The 18,279-nt window shown below is 40.5% G+C and overlaps 1 protein-coding gene across 5 annotated transcripts in view; it reads left to right on the forward strand.

Moving 5' to 3' along the window:
* The window catches only part of SORBS1 (sorbin and SH3 domain containing 1), a 238,672-nt gene that overhangs the window by 55,530 nt on the left and 164,863 nt on the right, over nucleotides 1–18,279 (forward strand). The window contains exon 1 of one of the 5 annotated variants that reach the window (XM_017806943.1): nucleotides 11,520–11,575. The exons of 3 other annotated variants lie outside the window; for them this stretch is intronic. The gene's annotated coding sequence lies outside the window, so the exon portion shown is untranslated. Of the gene's footprint in view, nucleotides 1–11,519; nucleotides 11,576–18,279 lie in introns of those variants that run through there. One more of the 5 variants, XM_017806944.1, reaches the window with a different exon arrangement.

Genomic DNA, 18,279 nt, shown 5'->3' on the forward strand with positions numbered 1-18,279 from the left:
TACCCAAGTTGCTTAATTACATGGTTCTTCAAGGTTTGTAATATGTCTGGCTGCTGCAGCAAAGACAGAGCAACAACAACAAAAACAAAGAAGTGTGCTGAAGTAGCGATACAGGAAATATTTTTTCCAAACAGCATTAATTAATAAAATTAAGGAGTAGAGCTTACTGATGATTAATGTCATCGAGGCTAAGAGCTTAGCAAGATTCGAAGTGACAATAGATCTTTATAGGCCCCTGCTATGATTACTCTGCCTAAGCACAATAAAGAAAAAACCCTTAGAACTTAAAGTTCTTGGTTTCATGATGAAGCAACAGTTTTAGAATGTCAGCTAGTAAAGACACTAAAATCTGAAATTTCTGCTAGATCTTTCCATGGTGCCAGTGGTGGTTTGCCTAAAATCTGAGTCCTGGTGTTGTCCCAGTACTGACTATTTATCCTGTTAACACATCCCAGTTACTTTTTTTTTTTTTTTAATATGCTTATATTACCATTTAAGGGTTCCTAAAAGCTGAAGCAATGAATTGCAGTGGATTAAGTTTGTGAATTTGTTAATTTGTTTGTTAATTTGTAGAATTAACATGATGTGTAGCATGTAACCATTGCATTTTTTGCTCTGTAATGGTAAGTTGACTATTCTTTCTCTTTCCTAATAGCAGTAATTCAGATTGGTGTATGTGTACTTATTACATATTGTTATATTTTAAGAATATATACAACTTTATAAACATTTAGAAATGATAGGAAAAGAAATTTACAGGAGTGGACGGCATAAAATGAATAAAAAAACAATAAAGTCTTTCATAATTTCACCATGTGCTTTACATGTCCTGTTGGGGCCTGTGGGGAATGCAATTCAGTGTTGTCAAATATTTGCTTTTGAAGGGGCCTTTCTCAGTGTGCTCTCAATCCGTTCATGTTCTGAGGGTGAAGGAAACTCAGCTGCCAGTATCATGCACAGAAACCCATCAGGGCCTTGCTCAGCATGTAACTCATGTAATGTGTTGGCCCAGAGCTGTTTCTATCTTGGTGCTAGAGGTTTGGAAAACAGTTTTGACTCCATCTCCTTTCCTGCTTGAGACTTCTGTCAGCAGAAACAGCTTAGCCTACAGGCCTACTTCTCTGGCTCAAAGGTATGATAAAATATTTCAGAGCATAGTTATCGTGTTGCTAGCACCAGGTTTCAACATGTTCATAAATATTGCTCTATCAAAAATGCTGGCATCTGTGGCAGGAGTAGTACCTTGAGGATGAAGGTTGCTCTCCATAGCAGCCATCTGATCACCATTCCTTTTGCCAAGGTGATGCTTTTGTATTGCAATTTCTTCTGTGAACTTTTGAAGGTTAATCTATAAAACCCAATGTGGTACAATTTCTGTCATTGACAATAGTTCTTTTAAAACATCTTTCTCTAGACCATTACCCTCTGTCATATAAACTTTATATGAAAAGTGCATTCAAATTAACATCTGACATTTTCTGCAAACCATATAGAATATGACTTTCTGATTCTGCTGCAGAATAGTCTCTATGGCACTGTTGTCTTGCCACAGACTGTATTTGCGTGGGATGCAGAGGGATACATGTATTTGCATGGGATACAGAGGCATAGGATGACTGTCTTGATGTACCCCATTCATGAAGGGATGTGTTTCTCTATTATTTTGAAGCATTAGGAAGCTAGTCTTTCTTTACTATGTGCAGTTAATTTTTCATAGCCACCAAGCACCTTTTACAGACTCAAACTGCGATGAAATAACAGGGAAATGGATTATGTTTTCCAATACCACATTCATTACAATCTGTTTATCATAACAGTTAACATTTAGCAAATTAAATGCTCAGTGGAACGCAGAGCAATGTCTTTAATCTGTGCAGCTTCAACTCCCACCAGAAGATGATGCTCACAAAGTATAGTGATTTTCACATAATGCATTGTGTGGCATGGGAACAAGAATACGCATATGTACGTAGATACAAACATGGGGTTTCAAAAAAGAATGTACCTGGCAGGCTTATATTTGTACGTACTTTGGACTGTGATTGTGTCTGACTATCAAAATTGCTAGTGAATGTGTCCTTAAATCAATCACAGTGAAGTTCTGGTTGGAAGAAAAAGCCAGAGTATACTCCTTGTATACAGTGTGATAAAATGGCACATGGCAATGTTCTTAAAATGGTTGCTGCAGCCATGAAAGCAGGAATGGTCCTGATGCCATGTCCAAATTTATTCATTAAGTCAAGCTGTATGACTGATAGTCTTAATACTTGTTACATTTGCATATATTCCCTTAGTTAATATGCAGAGGAGAAAAATCTGTCCCAAAGCTTCTGGGTAATAATGGCAATCAGACTGACTTGACACAGGAGATTCATCATTGCCATCCAGTATCTAAATCAGTGCCCCCAGGCTTTGCCCAGTATCCCCAATATTGTTATCCTCTCATAACTTCTGAATTGTGTGTGCTAAATGATACTCAGTCTCTTTTCCTTTGTCCACCCCATCAGGGTCAGTCAAGCCAGGTGCCAGCTAAATAAGGAAGGTGCTTATTTGTTAGCAATGGTCTCGAAACAGTCGAAGCATAAAGACAGTATTCTAAATACCCCAGTAGTCACAATCTAGATCACTGTTTAACACAACCGGCCTCATATCCATAATCCTTAGGTGGAAGCTCTTATCTTCCTCCTTCAGCTGCACCATATTACCTGTTTTAAATGTTTATTGATTTGTCATAGATATGGTTTCTATTGATAAACTTTCTCAGACAAAGGCTTTTGTACAGATATGTTTCCTAAAATACTGTGCAATCCCAGAGGAAAGCACTAGTTTAACAATTAATAGAAGTGTTGTGGTTGCAAAATAAAACTGTGATTATTTTAATGGCTTGGAGATAATGAAGGGAGTTTTCAGTGTAATTCATGGGTATAAAAGGACAGATTTCTTAATTTGTGTTAAGAGAAACTATTACACCTTGCAGTCAGTGTCCCATGATGAAAGCATTTGGTGCACAGGACCTCAGACTGGAAGTCATAACAGCAGAATTTCTGTCCCAGATTCATGGCTTGGTGTTAGACTGTGTGACAGTCATCTAATTTTCAGAGTATCAAAATAATGAGCTTTGCTTTCCATCTGAATCTGCCTTGAAAGCTACAGAGGAAGCTTGGCTCACAGCTTGGTCATTAAAGGTATCCCAAATTAAACAGCAGTATTTCTTTATACTTATAAGGTATATGTCATAAAGACATGGCTCGTTGATATTTTGTATTTTCGACATAAAGAACTGAGATTCCCAGAGCGGAGCAGCTTATTCAGTAGACAAGTGACAGTGAAAGCCTCGTGGCTCAGGGTATGTCTTTCAAATGCTAGCACAATGATTTTGATATTATCTAAACATTTCAGAACCTTAGGGATTCTGTACGTACAGCTTATTTCTCATTCATCAGTTTTAAGCCTCAAACTGAGATAGATGTAGACTGTGTAGCAAAACACAAATGCAAGGAACTCAAGGGTATTGGTTGGCTAATTGTGATAACTTTTAAAACACTACTGCCCCAACTTTTCCCTTTTGCCCCTTTATTAGAATTAAACATCCTGTAAAAGGGCAGCAGAGTAGGATTTGCTCTGTCCTAGGACTTTAATACTGGTATCTTTGCTTAAGCCACTTGGTAGATTGGCTGTTGGGAAGCAAGTCCATGTCTACAGTTTGTAGACAGCACTTAATTTACCACAGTGGGTCAGTGGCTGCTTAGAAGACTAGGAAGTCATGATTTTCAGAGTGTGGATTACATTGATAGTTTGGGTATTTGAAAGAGACAGGGAAGAGTCAACAAGGCATTACACTTAAATTTGCCATGGAGAGGCCTAGAACTAAACTGGGTACTGAAAGCTGGCTACCCATGACAGGCTGGGATTCAGAAGGAGCTACCATTCCCAGCTTCAAGTAGATTGGTCAAAGGACTTACTACTTTACCCTGTCCCTGGCATTATACAGGTTTTGTGTGAAATTTCCATCCCTTAGTATAAGAGACTGTGAAGATTTTGAAGGCTTGTGAATAGAGAAGGACTGCAGCTGTAAACAGGCCACTTAGAGGATGGTTTGAGTTGGGCTATTGAGTGAAGCCTCCCAGGTAATTTTAGCTTGAATTTTAAGATGGAGGGGGGAGTACTTACACCATAATACTTTATTCTTTGACAAAAAAGAGATTTGAAAAAAAAAAAAAATCTGTGCAATAGTTGGACTGGGAATATTAGGTCAGTGATAGTTCCAAAATGCCTTCTGAGCCTTTAATGGAAAGGAAGATGACGATGATGACTGCTATTATTTCAAAATCTGGGTGTTAAGTTTACCACTATTTATTATTCTTTATGCAATATAGGTCTGAACTTAAAACTAACATTCTCTACAAGCTTAAATCTCTTTGATGCAGGAGAGATGAAGGAATCTCTATGCTTTTTTTATCAACATTTGCTTTGTTTCTGGTTTTGTTTCTGTTTGTTTCTGTTTGGTGTTGCTGTGCTCAGATCCTTCACACTGCAAATGTTTTAGCTTTCTGAGGGTAGATAGATTCCTTTGTGTTTGACAGAAATAAAGACAGCAAATTAAATCCCAGCAGAGAATAAGTGCTTTGCTCCTCTCCCAAACTGCTTTCAAGACTTCAGTCTTACAAGTGAAAATACTAAGAAATAAACCTGTCTGACAGTGGTGCTGAGTAAGAATCCACAGGTCAGAGATTTGGTGATAGGTCTTGGTCTAAAGTATTACAAGATTAAGGTTCTCTTGCTTTATTAATTTCCAAATAATTTTAGATTCAGCACATCTCTTGGGTTGTTATTTACCTATCTTTTAGTTAAAAACAGATAGAAAGAAATGCAAAGAAGAAATGTCTGAAATTTTCCAGATCTGTTTGGTTCAAGTTGCATTTTAAATTAAAAATTAGGCTACAGAAGCTGTATTGGTATTTGATCCAAAGCAATTGGCCTTAAGTCGTTCTAAATGAAGGGGAAAAAAATCTATCATTGCATGTAATTTTGCTCTTCAGTTTGTCTATGTAAACAGTTAAATCTAACCCTATGTTCATCCATCTAACCCTACATTCTTTCAGCAATTTCACTTTTCAAATCTCTCCCCAACAACACAGCTTACCTTCTCCTACAGGTTGTGGTTTTGTTATTTTTTTTTTCATTTCTTCACTCTCCTTTCCCAGGGTGGATGGGGCAAGAATGGGCAGAAGAGCCACTCAATTCTTTCAAGAATGAAGGGAAGAAAATGTCTTGAACCACAGACTATTTCTATTCTTTTAAGGTAGGAATAATACCAAATCTTGAAAAGGGGGATCACAGAAAAGGCAGCCAATCTGAGAAATATATTTTTACAGCTAGCCATGGACATTGCATACTATTAGTGATTACTCAGCATTTTCCTCACTGTTTACCTTTGAGACCTGGCACACTTTATGCATTATACTGGCTTATGTTACCCTTTCCAGCTAGGTAAAGGTATTTTTCTACCAGTAGAGATAAAAGGGAAAAGTCTCCCTACTGCTGAAGCATCTTGTTCCCGTTGTTGTTGTTGTTGTTATTTGCTGATAAACATTCTAGTCTGATGTCAGTACTATTATTCACAACAAAAAGTTGAAGCAGCATTATAATGCACTTATGAAAAACATTTCAGGTTCATAAATTGTTATTATTTTTATGGAAAACCTTATTCTAGGCATTATCTATATCTTATCAGGGAATACAATGTTACCTATTGAAATGATGAGCTGTGTTTAATTAACAAAGATGTCTTTATGTTTTCTGTGTGAACCTATGTATATGTGCATGTAAATATTATTAGATATGAATGACCCTGCATAACCTGCCAAAGAAGAATCGGTTATTGAAATTGTTTAAGCAATTACTTAGGTCAGGCAGATACATATGCCCACACACCCTGTCACAAATGCACAGCAAGACACTCCCTTTGAGGAAGCATGGGTTTCTTGCACATATGGTCTGCAATAGACTTAGACAAATAAAAACTTCCTTGACTTCCTGTGTTAGGGACAGAGAACACATCTGTGCACAGTGGTATGTGTGGCAGCCGCTACTTGAAGGGGCTGAAAATACAGGCAGTGTGATAGAGTGGACAAGTGTTTTGTACAGGGCTGCCTGCAGTAGTGGCAAAGCTGGAAACAGAACCAGGTCTCTGAATGATTAATTCTATACATCCTCCTCCATACTACCCTGTCTACCAGACAGAAAAAAGGAATAGGCCATGATGGTGGGAGGCAGAGAAGGAAAATTCAAACTTCATCTCTGCTCAGAAGAAAACTACCTTGGTTTGCAGAGTCTGCTTGTTCCCTTTACATAGATCCCAGCAACGGAAGTGTTAAACCAGCATTCAGAACCCTCATTCCTCCTGGGATCTGGAACATAACAACAGATGCCGAGGTTATCTTTGTCCTGTCTATTCAGTGAGGCTCTAGAGCAAGCACAAACAGAATGCTGCTCTTTTCCCTTTTTACTGTCAACACCAACAATAATGAGAGTTTCTTACCGTGATTTATTTAAATTATAAAGAATAAAGGTAGTAGTACTGCCTAGTTTAAAAGTAAATCAGAGTCTTTTGAGCACAAATGAAGACTGATCACTGAGTTTAAATCTTTTTTTTCCTAAAGGATTTCCAGAAGACTAGGCTGTCCTGACCCCACTCATACCGGCTTGGAGTCAGTAGCATTTACCACAGCTGAGGTTGAAAACCATGACACAAAATCCCTGAGCTGTTCAAAATCACCTCATAGCTGAACCTTTACACAGTGTAGTTTCTCTGCTTCCTTTATTTGTCTGTGCCAAGTTGGTATAAATCACCATAATCCTGGTTTAATAAATTGTAATGATTCTGATGCAAACACAAGGCAGTGCTGCCCAGTAGATAGATGATGAAATTAGGACTATGAAAGCCTGAGGTCTCTAATACACCACTGATTTGTGGAGTGACCATGGGCATATTGCTATTCTTTGCCTCAGTTTCTCCATTTGCAAATCAGAGGCAATTTGGATGTAAATGGTGGTCTGTGATGTAAATAAGGTGGATACTGGCTTTTAATTTTTTTTCCTGTGTTTTTGGCCCTCATCCTTAACATCCTTTATATGCTGTGCCATCATTTCCACTCTGCACTTTTCATAGAAGACTAAGTGGGAGAGGACTCCTTCCTTGATGGTAGCCCACGTGCATTAGTCAAGACACAATGTCGACAGAAAAAGCAGGGAGGTGAAGATCCAGGCCATTCATCCTGACAGATGACAGCAGAAAAAAATGTGTCTCACTTTTGCCCTACTATTTACTCAAGCAGAAAACAAAACAATAGAGATGGGAAAAGATCTGAAAGAGCTGTCACAGAACAAGTGCACCATGCCAATAATTTCAAGGATTAAGGACCCCAAGCTTTATGTCCTGACACAATAGCCAGGGCCATCCTGTTCGCTGGGTTCATGGATTAGAGGGATGTTTCATATGATTCTGGTTTTCTTTTCAACTCTGGTTGAACAAACATAGCCTGTGTGCTTGCAAATCCCTTGTTAGCCATGCAAAAAGTCAATACAGTTTCCCTTTCACTACACTCTGTGATTTTGCCTTTGGAAAATGTTGCAGTTGCTCTGTCTGGATGCCTTCATAGAATCAGCATGACTTTGTGTCTGGTTTAAACAGTGTGATGAAGGATGGTGGGAGCCCAGAAGAGGGGCCTGGAGTCAGTATAGTTGCATTGAGTTGGTGACACTGAGAGACTGACCTGAGATACACTTGATTTTCTTGTCTAAGCTGCTGTCTTATGAAGCAGAGTAGTTCACCCTTGAAGTGCACTTTTGCTCAGGCTATCACTGTGGAAATGGCAGGATTTCGAATCAGTAATGTCACAGATTTTGTTTTAAAGACATCTTTATTTTACAAACAAAAAAATGTGTTACTTTAGTGCTGTGGAACGTTTCTCTGGGTTTGGGTCAAACAGAGGTTTTCCTTTTTCTCACATCCAGGCCAGCAGGCTGCTAACAAGCTCTGTCCCATCCAGTTCCTGTGCTACCTCAGGGAGGGGATCCCTTTCCAGCACTAAATGGGAGCAGTGAGCATGTTCCTGCAAAGATCGAATGTGTGTCTCCTTTGACATAATCCTGGGACCAGCATCAAATGCTACCCGTCTAGAGAAGGGTAAACTTCTCTTTTAAACTCACAGCTCAAAATTTCAGTGGGAAGGAAAGGGGGCAGGGAGGAAATGTGTAGTGTAGCCAAAGTCTTCCTAGTAAGAAGGATTCCAATATACGTTTGAGTGCTTTTCGTCTGTGTTGCCCCATAATCCATTTATCTCTGTTTTCTCATACCAGCTATTTAGCCATTACATTTATCTTGTTTCAGTGAGGGTATTTAGATTAGCATTAAAATTCCAATGCACCTGGGTAATGTCTCAGGGTTGTAAGTGTGGTGCAGTCTTTGTATTTCCACACAGAACAAGCCCTTTAAAGAGAGGGATGTCTGTCAATTGATGTTACTGTGAAGGCTACTAGTTGTTCTTACAGGCCTCTACCTGAAGTATCTGCAGTGTTAGTTTCCTCCTTGTAGTTGTCCTTGAGAGACACTGTTCAAGGGAAGAACAGAGCTCAGTCCTTGCTCTCTGGGGCAGTTTGCTGAGGATGCATTGGCAATGGGGAATATTTATGCATTCAGCCTGAGATGTCTCTGCATTGGATTCAAAGCAATAACTTTGTGATGAAAGATTTGCTCCCTCTGGTAACATGGGTCTTCACAGGAAGGGCTGAGTTCACTTCCTAATGAAACGATTGGCCCTGCTACATACTTTAAGCTCTCATGTTCATGTGTCATCTTAGACTAACTGCAGTTATTAGGTTGGCTGCTAGTAACATAACAGTCCATTACATGCCTTTTTTAATACAGCTGGGGCACAAGCAGGAAGGCAGGCTTCCTGCTTTTGAGACAAGCAGGAAGATGGGGCATTTCAGGAGACAAATGTTTGCTATTTGCAAAATGCATAGCATATGGGCATCTGTAAAGTCACCTGCTGACAGCAGTGAGGTACAAAGTCCTCTCCTGATACAGAGGAAATGCTGGTTTCTCACAGATAGCCTGAGTAAGGTTTGATGGATTTTTATCCGTATCAGCTAAATGGTGGAGGTTTGTTTTTTGAGCATTTTTTGAAAGATATCTGCTTTTATTTAGGTGGATTTTCAGAAAAGCTCCACAGCTTTTGAAAACTGGGTCATGTATGTAAGTGTGCTTTCACTTAAAGTCCTCATTTCTCCATGGTTTGACTTGCAGTTGCCTGCTGCTGTGGATGGGGTGGCCACGTCAATGCTAAGGTTATATCACAACAGACCTGACTCTGTTGCAAGCAGAAAAGACCTACATTTGTGCATTCCCTGCAATCTTGTCAACTCATTTTCAGTGCTCCACAGTGTCCATAAGTAACTGTATAATCTTTCTAAGGATAGCAGGAGTGGTATCTAATAGTGCAGATAAAAAATGTGATCCATAAGTTCTTGCAGAGGCACTAATGCAGCAGAAGGGTAAAACCAGGTTTGGTTTGTGCTGCTGGTGGATCTGCCTGATGGATGAACCTGTCCTGCTAAGCACTCATCTGCCTTCCCTATGCAAGATCCTGGAACAGAATAGCTATTCTAGATTGGCAGATTGATATTTCTGGGTTCAGAGATGAACCAGCAAGTCCCCAATATACTTAAAGGTACTTGAGCTGGTTCTTAGAAGCATTGTTTCAGGAGCCGAGAAAGGCAAACAACTCTTACAGACCTTACAGGTCAGGAGAGATCATGGTTACAATGATTAACTGCCTGCCTACCTGCACTGATCCTGTGTTCTGCCTCTTTTACATGGAGATGTACGTATACGCTTGCACACATTTTGCACTCTGGTAAGTCTCTAAATTAAAAATTAGCATTCCAGCTATGAGGTCAACCCCAGGCCTTGCTTTCAGTTAGTCTCACAGATGGCTATTCTTATCATGCAAGGAATCTTTTTGTTTGGTTGGTTTTTTGAGGGGTGGGAATACCAATGAATAAAATTTCAATTCTTTTTTTCTCCTTGATGCTATTCAGCCTGGGTAAGATGAGGTTTTGTGCCTAAATGGGTTCGATGGTTTTGGCAGGATGCCACAAATTTTATCACCCTGCTCTCCATCAGAGAGGAAAACCATACATCTCTTTTCTGCCCAAGCTGGATTTCAGATTTGAGAATTCCCGGCTGTCCATTCTGCTCTGAGATGACGGTCACGTTCCTCTCTCCTGGGGATTTCAAGAAGCGGAGGGCTGCTCGGGATCATCGCTGCAAACTTCCGGTCCCCATCTGGAAGGCAGCGAGCCTCCTTTTGTGTGTATTCATCTCTCTGAAATGAAGGAGGTTTTTCCAGCTGCCCTTGAGAGGTTAGTGTGGAGGGAACAAAGTTTAGGGTTAAACTTCCTTTGTGTCTTCTGGCAACTGGAGACAAAATATGTTTGATCTTTTCTCAATTTACAGATTGAGATCTAATCAATTTCTTTTGGCAACTGGTTTGAATTACTTGGTGATATTTTTGATTCAGGTGTAGTATTGAAGTAAAGACAAACTAGATTCTTATGGCTGTCAGTATATTAAAGACAACAAGAACTCTGAAGGTGAAGAAGAAAGAAAACAGAATGATAACCTCTGAAGATTAAAAAAACCCCATGAGATGTCATGACAGCCTGAGAAGGATGAAATTCCCTCTGTACATGGTGTTTCCTCTCTACACAAAGGCAGCACAGTCAGGCCATCTGTGGGTTGGTACCTTCATATGTTTTGTGCGTAACCTCCTTTCCCTCACTTTGGCGGAGTACCTAAGCTGATCTGGGAGTTGTGCCCTAAGCATTAATGAAAACAAAATGGTAATATTAATTCAGTGCAATGGAGGGTGATGAGACAGATTTCCCCTCTCCTCTATTTGATCTCTTTTTTTTTTTTTAACCAGATGAAGCATTCAGTGATTTACCAGTCCTCTTCCCTCTTCCTTCATATTTTCCTCTCCATTCTTCAGAGAGAAGATGCATGCATACATACAAAATTACACACAATCGATACACCGATGGCTGCACTGAAAGTCCCTTGCTCAGCCGTGTACCCACCTCACCGGTGCACGGCTTTCCCAGCCCTCAATCCCCAGCAAATTTCATCACCCTGGGAACAAACAGCGAACGACACACGCAACAGGTCGGGCAGGGGCCGCCGCGCCCCCCGTTCCCGGGCTGCCAGCCGGGCGGCCGCGCTGCTCCCGCCTTCCTCGGGGTCGGCTGGGGTTCGCCTGCCCGGCTGGGAAGCGCAGGCCCTTTTTCCTCCTTCTCCCTGGAAGGGGCTCGCTCCGTGCCGGCGCCGAGCGGGTGGTTCCCGCGCCGCTGCCGGCGGGCGGGCGGGGGGCGGTGCCCATCGGCGGCCGCCGCCTGCCGGGGAGCCGCGGCGGCGCGGGCGGCTCGGCTCGGCTCGGCTCGGCTCGGCGGAGCTCTGGCGAGCTGGGCTGCGGCGTCCCGTCCGGGCGGGCACGGAGGCTGCCGCTCCGAGGTAAGCTCGTCTGCGCGTTTAACTTTGCCGGGGTTTTTGCAGCCGGGGCTTTCGCAGCTGTGGCAGCTGGTCATTTCTGCCCTCTGCAGTGGAGATCGCCTTGGGTCCATTTTATTTTTGAGATTATTTATACCCATAAGGACTAGTCGTTCTTTAAAGGGCCATTATGCTGTGGGATATTAGCGCCTCTCTCTTCTTCCCTAATATCCGGAGGCGCTGTCGGTGTTACACCACAATTTTTGCAAGTCTTTATTCAAGCCTTATTATTTGCAGGTAGAATAGATTGCAGATGCAGAGAAGTAGGTTTGGAAATGAGCTTCTGGTGCTTGTAAATAGAAGTGCTATATTTCTGTCAGTGGGAAGGGGGAGCAGATTACAACGTTGCTTTTAAAATGAGAGGGAATTCACAGGGGTATATTCTGTGTACCTTCGGACTCAGCAAACTGAGTGAATCTGGTGTGAGGAGTCTGTGTCTACTTGTCCCGAGAGAGCTAAGCCCAGGATGTATGCATTACGGTTGTTCATTCATCAGTGCCTGCAGATAATGCAATTACCAAGTCAGCGGCGCATGGATGCTGCCCTGCGTGTGACATACAGAATACTGTACTTTAGGAAGCCAACACGTAGTGTAGTTTGGATAAAACAGAAGCTTGGAATGGTAGGGTATGAAACCGTTCTGTCTTTAAGTGGAAAGGAGGGTACTGGTTAGCCTAACTCTATTGTTTCTGGATATCTGTATTTTGTGTCCTTCTCTGCAGAGGTGTAAATACCTTTCGCAATTAGCGCATAAGAAATTCAGGAGTGAAAAATAATTGGCAGCACCTTCAGGTACCACCAGTACCTGATTAATGGTAGGTGATTTAAATGTCTGAAAATATACAGTAGTTTTAGTTAAATCCTGTCATAAAAAGGGCTTCATTTAGGTCTCAGTTTTTTATTTGCAGATCAGATTCTGCAGCCAGGGTCTGTCTACCTCTCTCCTGAGGTATCTTGGAAGGGAAAGAAAAAAAAATCACTAGCATGATTACCATGGACACAACTATTCCTTATTTATTTATTAGGCTATTAGGGTAATGAAGAAAAGCCATGCCTGCCCTGCTGTGCAGATCTCATTTCAGCAAAACTGCCTGGGCTCCTGCTGTTACCCTTGTTTGATTTTTAACCAGTAAGTGACCTGTGCTCGTGTCAGTGCCATGGTTGTTACACCTCTATGTATGTGTTCAGTAAAGAAACCCCCAAATCAAGGGCACCAGAGTGAAACCCAGATGGTTGATAGTGAGATTTGTTCTGAGCAGAATGTGTTCTTCACTCTTCTGCCCAAAGATCAGTGTTTCCTTACTTGTAGTTGCTGCTTCTTTATTCTGCTTGGTATGGTTCTTACTGCTGCTGTTTTGGGGAAATATTTGGTATATTAGTATTTCATTTTTATAGATTATGCTACTTGAAGATTGTTCTCTCTTGTATTTGTTGCTACCTTGTCATAAAAAGAAACTGTATCTGTCCCAGACTCTTCTCTACCCAGAAGGTATGGCAAGGCAAGGGGAGGTTTAGCTTGCTCAAGGTTACTTGCAGATATATCTCTTGACTTCTAGAAGCTGGACCACATTGGTTCTGCTACAGGGATACACATACAGAAGAGATGTATGTATCACACTGGTGTGCCTAATGAATCCTATTTCTTTTATATTCCCCTTTTCTTGTTGAGTAGGTATACTTACTATCTTCAAATAGTAGTTATTTTTAAAGATAATCCTGTTTTGTAAAGCCAATATGGATTCATAATACCATAAAAGTATATAAGTAGTGATATTTATAGAGTCAAAACACAGCAAGTGTGCCTTTTTTGGAATACATCAGATTTTTTGTAAATATAAACAGAAACACACACATACACACAAGCTCACACCTAAGCTGCCTAGAACAAGAAAGAAACAGTGCCTAATAAATTTCACATGCCCAGGAGGCTAATCTAAAAGTCAGAAAGGTAAGAATTATGTGCTCTATGTGAATATTATTTGCAGCTTCCTTTTTCTTTGATACGCAAATGATTCAAAGAGTACAAATGTAAGGATTCCTCCAAAGGAAGGTCATGTGGTAAGCAGGTCTCTTCTTGTGTTTTCTGTTTGTAGGAGAGGGAAAATATTTGGAGTAGGGGGAAAAGGAGAATTCAGAGAAACTTTGAAGCATTCTGCAAATGTTGAATTACTAGTTTACTGTTTTTTGCAAAGGTTGAATCTGGGGAAAAACCAGGAATGTTAAGCCTTTGTGAAAATTACATGTCACGTTTTGAAGAATGTGCTCTGTGTACATGGGTGCACGTGTGTGTGTGCACACTCGGGTCACTATTAGGACATGGCAGCAGATACTGGTCATGGGACTTATTTATACTGATATGTTACTGTATACAGTGTGCTAATTAATTGATGAAACTACTACAGAATGCTTTGTCTCAATGGTATCTGGCAGCAGAGAGCTACATTGGTTAATTCTCTGTTCCTCTATGTTTCTCTGGTGTTATTTTTCAGTTTTCTGTACTTGACTTCACTGAATGCCTCTTTGGTTTTATGATAGCACAAGGCAGTTGGGGAGACCAAAACAGTGCCTTTGCTGGTATTGTTTGTTTTGAGCAAAAACTATACTGTATATCTCCTAAGATGGATGAACAGTCATGGTGTTTTCTCTCTCTTCTGAGTCCTTTGCAATGAGCCAGAGAGATTCTGCTGGTCTGATCCTGAAGTCTTCAATCCCTTCCATAATCCCATTAACTTCTGTGGAGCTATATATGTGAATAAGCATTACGGAATTAGGTTGTACAGTGTATGTTGTTTGTGGTTCAAGTGTTAAGATAGGCTCAGCACTTTCATTGCTTAGTGTAATTTATATCAGTGAGAGGCTACCTGCAGGATTATGGAAACTGCTGCACCTTTAAGAGCTGACAAGAAGTTTTCAACAGAGAAGCTTTTTTTTTTTTTTGTGAGATTTTTGATTTGGATTTATTCGGTGCTGGGAAATGCACTGGCAGCATGGATAAAGTTCAGTGTTCTTTGAAAATTGTTTTTACTTCAGGCCTTTGAAGTTCTCAGTCATGGGTAGGTTGTTTTAGTCTTTGCTCTTATTGTGTAAAAGAATATGCTAGGGCTTTTGCTTGCTACTTAACATTTCTGAAGTAGGAGCCTAACAAAAGCCTGAGTTTTCAACAATGCTGGATACCCAGATGTTTTCCTTCTCTTCTTCATTTTCTTGGGTGATTGGCACTTAGTCTGTATATCTAAATAGGAATTTATGAACTTGACCTTTGACATTAGTATGATTTCAGCCTCTGCTCCTTTGCAGACTATACTGTGACCCTTCTGCATGCCACAATTTAAGCAGGACTGACTTAGTATTTGGATCAGTTATGGGAGAGGGTTTGGGAAGTGATGATGTCATGTCTTCACACTCAGCCAAGAGAGTGCTTACCCAAGCATGGCAGTAAAGTCAAATGTGCTACTGGAGGTGTCTTTCAAAGAAGGTGTCACACTGATACCATACATACTTTGGTTCTTTAGCACTTTGCAGGTTTTTTTGCATGAAAATTGATCCATGCCAAAGTGCTTGGGCAGCGGTGGTCAGCCACTCTGTGATAACTCTGCCAACTAGATATAGTCATGCCTCATTCTCCTTTTTGCGTGTAGTTGCTGAGTGTTGCTAGAACAGACATGACATGCCATCCCAGAGAGAAATGCTATTTAAATACTGGAAGAAATAATAACATCATATATGCCTTTTCATGGTCTCACTAAGATATAATGAAGCATGATTAAGTAATTTTGGATTCCTGCATCATGGATCCTGTTTGTTGGAATGTGTTTAGGAAAACAAATAGTATTAGATGAGAATAATGAGGTAGAAAAACTGGTTTGTGATGTGCTTCTCAGATCAGACACTTCATATCAGAATTTGGGTGTGTGAATGCCCATGTGTCAGTCAGTATTTTATTCTCTGTCTCTCATCCTTTGCATCTAGACATCTGTCTAATGCATATGATATAAACCTGGGTGTTTGGGTTTCTTACCCATTCACAGTAATAGGAGGTAATATGGATTGATTTTTAGGTGAGTTTTTTCCATATCCTGTGTGAAGTCTCTCTAGCTGCAGAATTACAGCGTAGCACTAAATCTGTTTCTTATCTACAGATGTCAGCATAGGCAGGCAGCTCTGCTATCACTTTCCAGCTGAAGGAAATGAGATGTGGAAAGGTAAAGCAATTTCTACAAGAAATTATCTTTTATATCCATAGCCAATCTTGTAACACTTTATTGATGTTTGCCCTCTTCATAAACAATAAAAACTTTGAAGTGAGTGGCCTTATCTTAGACAGCAAACTGTTGCTAAAATTATTCTTTGTTAGGAAGACTTCTGAAATAATTCCACTTCCTCTTATCCTGAGAACTAAGAGAAGATTATTCGGTACTGTGACAGCTGGGGTCTTTCAGTGCCTCCATCAAAATGGGAAAACAGGAAACGGCAGCATGCATGAAAATGGAGTTTGTCTACAGATTTGATTTATAGCTTTAAAGGTCTTTCAAAGAATCAATTATTTGTGTAATACGAATGAAATACACCCCAAGACCAGAAGGCCATTCTGGTTTTGAATAAACACTGCAACACTCATTCACATAAGGAACAGCTTCCCTAGAGCAGAATGAACATAATTAGGATGAAGATGACTATTTGGAAAGGGAGGCTGATACCACAATTTGAATTAATTTTCCTTTGTTTCCATGTCTGTACTGATCCTAACTTTTGAGAGTCAAAAGTAGCGGTTGGTCAGTTATTATTATGAGTTTTGTGAGTTTCAGCCCACTTTCCAGTCTCTACAGCATTGCCATTACAAGGGACACACCAGTGGTGCCCTTGCAGGAAGGCCAAGTCTAATGGTCCTTGCAGTGAAATGCCTTTTTATAATCATAGGCATAGTTCTTCTGGATGAAGCAGAACAAGTTAGTTGTGTGAGGCCCTAAGAGAGAAAGGCCAGATTTAGGGACTGTGCACTTGGAATTTTGCCCAGCTACGTCAATAGCAGTAATGTCATGTAAGGTAGTCTTAGCCCTCACTTAGCTCAAGCCCACAGTTTAGAAGAGCTAAGCAAAAGCAATGAGCACAGAATCTTATTTGACATAATGTGGAATGATAGCTGTCATTATCTCAAAATACTCAGATCAATTCAGCTGAGAGTTTGTATAGCATTTATGGTAGATAGTAATATATTTACAAAAACAGTCTAGGTGAATTTATAGATATTTATCCTTTTATCATTGGTGATAATTAAGCAAGGGATAGTACTAGACTGAACTAGGTCTGCTTCCTACTCTCCATATTCTTTGTTGTGATGTGCTCTGTCTGAGATCTTTAAATATTGTGGAAAACTGTTTGCAAGCAGTTGTTCAAATAAGACATGTCTTTGCAGTGGTGGTACTTGTAACTTCCCTTTTCTGTCTAATTTTGTAGAATTTTATGGATTGAAGTGTTGGTTTTACCAATGGTTATTTTTTCTGAAAACTCAGCTGAAATGTATTTGCACATGAAGTACCTCTATTCCTCATGGAAAGCCATTCTTGTGTTTTGGGGACAAGCCAGTCACAAAACACAAGCTGTACTGAGAGAATAGCCAGTCATGCAGCACTGAGCTCCACAAACACTTGTTGGATATTTAAGTGTGGTTGGCACAGGAGTTTAGTCTTCTACTAAACTTCGAGCTGAGTTTTGTATGGTCATGACAGGAGGCATCAGAGCCAGTGCTTGGCAGGGGAGAAAAACCCAGGAAGATTAATGTGACCTGTTGGTGTCTACATTGTGCCTTAGAGGATGACCCAGGTCCTAGATGCTGGGTAACACACTGCCTCCTGGGGTCTGACATCATACTGTCCCTAGCAGAGTCTGAACTGTATGAGCTTAGGCTGCCTAAAAGTGTTACAAGTCCTTGCAGGTAATACGAGACTGTGCACTATTTTCTAATAATTCCCACCTCATCTCGCCCAACCGGAATCATCACTGCAAGGGTAGATGACTTGACTAGAGGCTGTACTGTGTAGGGTCTCCTCACAGTGTTTTCTGTGTCTAAGCTTTTCTCTGGGTCACTGAATGCTCATCCCGAGATTCCTTCCAGGAAGGGAGAGAATTCAGTGCTCTAGGCAGTTATGAGGATGCGTCCGCTGTCTCCAGAAGCCTTAGAGAAGATCTTTGTGTGGAGTCCCCTCTATCATGTAGTGTGAGAGATACAGTATGTAGTATTCAGTATATCAACTTAGAATTGCCAGTCAAGTCTTGTGTTGCAAAGAAAATTGCAATGAATTTCTGCTTAGTGGCCTGTGCCAGTAAAATGTGTTTCGAGAAGATATCTTCTCAGAAACCTCTTGGGCACAAGTCTGCAAAATGGGGAAAGAATATATCACATATCCAAACATGTTGAGGAACAGTTAAAAGCAATACATGCCCCAGAGTTACAACTTCCAGAGAAAAATCATTAGGTATTGCAGTTTCTCCTGATACAGTGTGACAGAAATAGTACCCTAATAACACATTTTAATAGTTGACTAGATATTTAGGTTTTTTTCTTCTCTTGAAAAGTCTGGCTGTGCTGTCAGTACAACGAGACTGAAAGCTCTTAGGCTGATTAATTATTAAAAGAACACACTAAATATTTTACAGCTTTTTATTTTTTT

This window comes from Lepidothrix coronata, unplaced genomic scaffold (assembly GCF_001604755.1).
Source record: "Lepidothrix coronata isolate B3197 unplaced genomic scaffold, Lepidothrix_coronata-1.0 Scaffold17, whole genome shotgun sequence".
NCBI classification, from domain to species: Eukaryota; Metazoa; Chordata; class Aves; order Passeriformes; family Pipridae; genus Lepidothrix; species Lepidothrix coronata.